General features: G+C 43.0%; 1 non-coding gene across 1 annotated transcript; it reads right to left on the bottom strand.

Annotated features, from left to right (window-relative positions):
• Window positions 1–2,363: 2,363 nt before the first annotated feature.
• Window positions 2,364–2,445, bottom strand: trnas-cga (transfer RNA serine (anticodon CGA)). Its single transcript has one exon. It is a non-coding gene; the product is annotated as a tRNA-Ser (tRNA).
• Window positions 2,446–6,737: the final 4,292 nt, after the last annotated feature.

The raw sequence follows: 6,737 nt of genomic DNA, 5'->3' as shown, positions 1-6,737 counted from the left end.
CCGATGTCGAGGGGCTGGTAAAATTCAGCCCACTGAGTTATAAATGTTATGAATGAGGCGGGAAGAGTGCGCTGTCTTTTCTGCTTTCATTTCTCCACAGGTCACAAGATATATTTTAAATGTTTACCCAGTTACCAATACAGTCAATCATATACTTTACTCTTTATCCCAGAATAAAATACAACCAGGTTTCTTTAATAACTAACAAAAATTATCAGTTTATTATAAAACAAAACTTAGCCAGTAACGCAGCAAAGCATTAACACAGATTGAAATATGAAAGTTCCCTTTTTAAATACCCCCTCCCCACACACACACAAACTGACACACAAGTTAAAGAAAAAAAAACTAATAAAGAAATTTTCTCTGCAGAGTTATTTTACAAAAAAACGACAAGAAAATACTTTGGCCAAATCCGTGTTGATTCTTGAAGAAAATGGATGAGATATGTTGTGTCCCAAAATGGCATACAGTCTGGCATCCGAGAACACGTAGATGGGTCACTGGAATCTTTTCTGGAGCAGTTCTTTTCAGGTAGCATTGAGATTTAATCCGGCAGGTTTTTCCAGCTTCTCAGGAGAAATGCGGCATCAGGGATTGTAGCTCTCACACACACTCGATACGTAGCGTTTCACAAAGACAAGAGGGAGGAGGCAGGCTGGGTGTTTTTCTCTTGGCAGGTTGATCTCCAAATAACTAAAAACAGTCCACACCCTAACCATAAAGTCAAAACAATGGGCTGAATTTGACAAGCTTGCCACCAATCTCAGTGGCGAGCTTCAAAGATGGCGGCCCACATGCTTTAATCCGCGGAGCCACCGCGATATTAAATGCGGCAGCTCATTTACATGGGTGGGGCGGACTGCCCGCCCTCTCCCCAACCCAACAATGATATGGACAGGGTAGGCGTTCCGTCCCCGGAAATGGTGCCAGCAACAATGCCATTTTTAAAGGGTTTCCAGCCCTTACACTTAATTTAAATTTTCAAAGTTACATGCGTGTTAAAAATTAAATGAAGTTATCCTGACCCTCTCCCATGACTACCCCCCACAATTACCATCAAATGTATTACTTGCCCTCTCCCCCACAAAAAAAACTTAGCTTGTGCTCTCAACCTTCCCCCCAAGGTAATAAACTATGAAATTTACCCCTTCTCACCACCCCCTAGACCAATCAAAAATGTTTATGCCCGCTCCCCACCCACCCTGACAACTTAATTGCTCCCCTCTCCCAACCAGCGTTTCGCCTCGGATCTCCAAACGGAGATCTGAAGGCGCAGGAGTGCCAGTCGCCGCCATCAATATGGCACCCATGACCGACGGCAGGAGTGGGTAAGTATTTAATTCATTAGTTTAAATAAATTTATATTTTCAAATTGTGATGCCACCGCCAGATGGCGGGGGTCGCCATGAGGCCTTGGTGCCACCGGCAATATGGGGACGGGCCTTCCTGGTGCTGAGCCCCGCAGCGGGCCTCTGCCAGACCCATTTTCCGGGCCCCCCCACCATGACCCCAGACAGCAGGGGCCGGTAAAATCCAGTCCAATATCTCAGAAGCAAAACCAACACCCCCCTCATAAATCTTGACATATCACTTCTCTGCAAACATCGCCCCCAAGTCACCAATGTTTCTGTTGTTTATTGAGCTTAAGGCATGTGACAGCCAGTAAACATTTGTTTTCAAACAAGACCTCTCGGTGACCCTTGTAAAAAAATAAATCCATGGAATCTTTTCAGTTTTTCCCAAATGAACCAAAGTCCATAATTATAAAATATGAGTTCTCAAGAAAATTTTTTTTTAAATAAGCACTTTCATAACACGTCCATCCTTGGAGAAATGAAAAAAATATTAAAACACATTTTCACACTCATTCTCATTCACTCTTTACCTGCAGCTAATACAGTTCTGCTTTGTACCATCTTTTCACTCGGATAACTAAAAGCAAAGATAAATTATAGAGTCATAGAGAGATACAGCACTAAAACAGGCCCTTTGACCCACCACGTCTGTGCCGACCATCAACCATCATTTTATACTAATCCTACATTAATCCAAACCACATCCCCACCTTCCCTCAATTCTCCTACCACCTACCTACACTAGGGGCAATTTACAATGGCCAATTTACCGATTAACCTGCAAGTCTTTGGCTGTGGGAGGAAACTGGAGAACCCGGCGGAAACCCACACGATCACACAGAGAACTTGCAAACCCCGCACAGGCAGTACCCAGAACCAAACCCAGGTTGCTGGAGCTGTGAGGCTGCTGTGTTAACCACTTCTCCTCCCCAAATGTCTGTTTGATTGTTGAAGAAGTCTGTTACCTCCCCAGACAGTTAACTGAAAAAAAAACTGATACAAACTCGCTATGAGCAGTGTTTGAACCTGCCCAGGGAAACCCCATTGGATTTCGAGTCCAACGCCTTAACCACTCGGCCATCACATTCTAGACAAAGCATCCACAGTTACATTGTTTTTATTGCACTGTAGTTAATCTGTAAGTGATAAGGTTGCAATAATAAACTCCATCAGAATAGTCTGGCATTCTGGTTTATGAATGTTAACACAAAGGCTAGGGGTTTAAGATCAGTATATACTCGTGTCTCTCTGTAGTTGTGGCAGACATAGACTTCAAAATGGTTAAGTGCTGGTAACAAGCCCAGGGTTTCTTTTTCCTCTGTTCAGTATCTCTTTTGGTGTCAATTTAGCTTTTTGGAAAGGTATCCCACTGGCCTTTCTATGCCTGATTCATGGTCTTGTAATAGGACTACACCGACCACCAGTTCACTAGCATCAATTACTACTTTGAAGGGCTTAGTGAAATTTGGGGCAGCCAACACTGGTTTCATTGATCAAAATGGCATTCAGCCTCTCAAAAGATATTTGGCACTCCCCCTGACCACACGACCTTGGTTTTCGTTTTTGAAGCAAATCTGTCTGTGGAGCAGCTATAGTACAAAATTTTAGTACAAACTTGTGGTAGAAACGACACATCCCCGAAAACCTCATGATTTCTCCTTTAGTCCTCGAGGTAGGGAACTCTACTTTCACTGTTCTTGGCAACACTTGTCCTTGCCCTACGATATGCCTGAGGTAGCTTACTCTGGCTTTTGCAAATTCATTTTTGACAAGGTTTATCACTAAATCAGCCAATTGGTGTAATTTTCTATACAGAGCTCTCATTGTTTCAAGTGGTCCTTTCAAGTGTCACTGTATACCATCATATCATCTAGGTAAGCCACACAGTTAGGAACATTGGCTACCACTTAGTTCATTAGTCTCTGAAAAGTGGCTGGGTCATTTTTTAGCCTGAATGGCTTCACTCGGCATTGGAAAAGACTGTCCGGTGTGACAAAGGCTGATATTTCTTTAACTCGAGGTGATCAAGGAACCTTCCAATATCCCTTTAACAAATCTACTTTTGTAAGAAATGTGACGCTGCCCTTTATGTCAATACAGTCTTCCAAGCAAGGAATTGGGTAGGAATCTGCCTTTATTTCTGCATTTCCCTTTCTGTAGTCTATGCAGAATCTAGTTGAACCATCAGGCTTAGACACTAACACCACTGGGGAACTCCAGCTGCTTTGACTAGGTTCAAATAGGTGGTTTCCAACATGTATTGGATTTCTGCCTTCACCTGGGCCTGTTTCTCTGGGCTTAAGTGATAAGGATGCTGTTTTATAGGAAAGGATTCCTTTACATCCACATCATGTATGGCTAAGGTTGTACATCCTGGTTTGTCCATACAGACTCCTTTAAATGCTGTGGGTAGCCTTGTTAGGTCTTCTCATTGTTCAGCATCTAAATATGAAAGCACGGTGTCCAACCTCCCTAACAATTCAGTATCAGCTAATCGGATAGTAGGAGGCTCAATTTGAGAATTGTCTAGTCCTCCTTCTGCCCCATCCTCACGATCCCCTTCATCCTTCACTGTCCCTACTACCTGACATACCTGTCCTTGCTTATCCTCCTCCCAGCAATGATATTGCTTCAACAAATTTATATGATACAACCAATTCTTTTTCCGGCAATCTGGGGTGCCAATCAAATAATTTACTTTAACAATTCTCTTGACCAATTTATATGGACCACTGAACCGTGCTTTCAGCAGTTCATCCTGTAAAGGCAGTAATACTAACACCTCATACCCTGGTTGAAATGTTCGTGTCTAGGCATGCTTGTCTGTCCATTTCTTCATGGTTGTTTGGGATGCTTTAAGGCTGTTGTCAATCTCGGAACATGGATAACAATCTAACATAGAATATTCGCCCTTCTTTTCTAAAAACCTTTCTTCAATTAGTTTTAGAAGACCTCTTACCTCATGTCCATAAACTAATTCAAAAGTACTAAAACTGGTAGACTTAGGTGAATCCCTAGTAGCAAACAAAAGAAATTCTAGTGCTTTATCCCAATCATGGGGATATTCATGACTGTATTCTCTGATGATCATTTTGCGGGTCAATGGTACCATTCTAAAGCCTCTTATGTCTGCAGGTGGTATGCTGAGGGCTTTAACTGTGTTATACCCAAACTACCAATAACTTCCTGAATAATTTTAGACATAAAATTGGAACCTTGCTCCGACTGAACCTCAATCCGTAATCTACATTTAGTGAAAAATTGGGTTAACTTCTCTACCACTACCTTAGCAGAAATTGCTCTCAAGGAAATGCCCCCTGGGAACAGAGCAGCCATGTCCATGATAGTGAGTAGATATTGGTGTCCTGCTTTTGTTTTCGGTAAAGGTCCTACACAGTCTACCAACACCCAACTAAACGGTTCCCCAAAAACTGGTATGGGAATGAGAGGTGCTGGCTTTATAGCAGGTTGCAGTTTTCCCACAATCTGGCATCTATGGCACATTTTACAAAACTGCACCATGTCCTTGGAAAGACCTGGCCAGCAAAAATGTCAATCTATACGTGATTGGATCTTCCAGATCCCCACATGCCCTGCAATAGGAATTTCATGTGCTATCCTTAATATTTCCCCCGATACTTGGGGGGGGTACCACTATCTATTGAACAACCACTGATTCTTCGTCCGCAGGTCTGTGAGGAAGTCTCCACTTCTTCATCAGAATCCCATTTTTAATGTAGTAGTCTTCCGGAACTCCCATTGCCTCAGCTTCCGTTAGAGACGATTGTGTCATTTTATTTAACTCTGGATCGGCTTGCTGAGCCTTGATCAGAGAAGACTTATTGAACATTTCCTTTGGATTACCCAAATCCCCAAAGAAAGTTTCAGATATTCGACTATCTGACTGTGGTGCCAATTTTACCTCTGACAATGGAACTTGTTTTGCCATTTCTCGGGTCATTACACATGAGGAAAAATTCCTGGAACGTTTTCCTGCAACTGTTCTGTCTCTTTAACTTCACTTGGTTTTTCCGTGACTACAGGAGAAGCTACTACTTTCAGTCCGGCCAAATCATTGCCCAGGAGTAGGTCAACTCCGTCTACTGACAACGATGGACAAATCCTACAGTTACCATTCCAGACATTAGGTCAAACTCCAGTTGCACCTGGTACAAAGGTGTCAAACTCTCGGTCAGGGCCCCTTTCTCTGCATTGGCCTTGTGTACACCAATAAGTCCCATGGATACTCCGCAACTTCTAACATTCTGCACTTAGATGTCCCACCTGTGGCAATGGTAACACATAGGCTTTCGGACCTCACTTCCATTCTCAGCATCTTTCTTTCTGGTCTGAGGAGGAGATCCCAGGGCATTCCCAATTATCCCTTTTTGTCCCCAGCTACTTGCTTTCCTGTCACCCTCCCACCTTCTATCCTTCTTGGGTTTGTGGGGGGGTGACGGACAAAGGGTTTGTAAAGAAATTCGTAATCATCAGCGATCTCAGCTGCCTGCCTGGCTGTTGAAAACTTCTGGTTCTCTACATTGGTTCATACAAATGGAGGAAGTTAAATTTTTTAGTTCTTCCAGGAAAATTATTTCCCTAAGGTTCTCATATATAGCTGCCACCTTTGCTGCCCACACCCAACATTCAAAGTTAATTTGCTTTATGCTCTCAAATTCTATATAAGTCTACCTCGGCTGTCTCCGGAGGTTCTGAAATTTCTGCTGGCAAGCTTCAGGGCCGAACTCAGAAGCAGCGCGAATAGCCTTTGTTGCAATAGCATAATCTGCAAAAGCCTTCAAAGAAAGCATAGCATGAACTTCATGAGCTCTGTTCATCAATCTGCTTTGCACAAGTAGTGTCCAGCTTTCCTTTGGCCTCTTCGCCTGTCTGGATATCTTTTCAAAAGAAATGAAAAATGTCTCTACGTCCCTTTCCTCAAACCTCAGGAGGGCTTGTACAAATTTAAACAGCTCTCCACTGGGTCTTGGGCTGGAGTCAGTTCTTTTCTCATTGGAATTTTCACTGGAGTCAAGGCCATGCCTTTGTCTTAGCTCCAGCTTTTTAAAATTTGAATTCCCTTCATTACATACGAACAGACAAACATACGAACATGTGAATTAGGAGCAGAAGTATGCCATTCGGCCCCTCTAGCATGCTCCACCATTCAATAAGCTCATGGCTGATATGTTTGTGTCTCGAATTCCACACTCCCATCTGCCCATGATAACCTTTGATTCCCTTGCCTAACAAGAATCTATCTAAGTCTGTCTTTAAATTATTCAGTGACCCTGCCTCGACCACCTTCTGAGGCAGAGAGTTCCAAAGTCGCACAACCCTCTGAGAGAAAAAAATTCTCCTCATCCCTGTCCTAAAAGG

The sequence above is a fragment of the Heterodontus francisci genome, chromosome 16 (genome assembly GCF_036365525.1).
Source record: "Heterodontus francisci isolate sHetFra1 chromosome 16, sHetFra1.hap1, whole genome shotgun sequence".
Classification (NCBI taxonomy): Eukaryota; Metazoa; Chordata; class Chondrichthyes; order Heterodontiformes; family Heterodontidae; genus Heterodontus; species Heterodontus francisci.
This window is presented reverse-complemented; position numbering and strand designations above follow the sequence as displayed.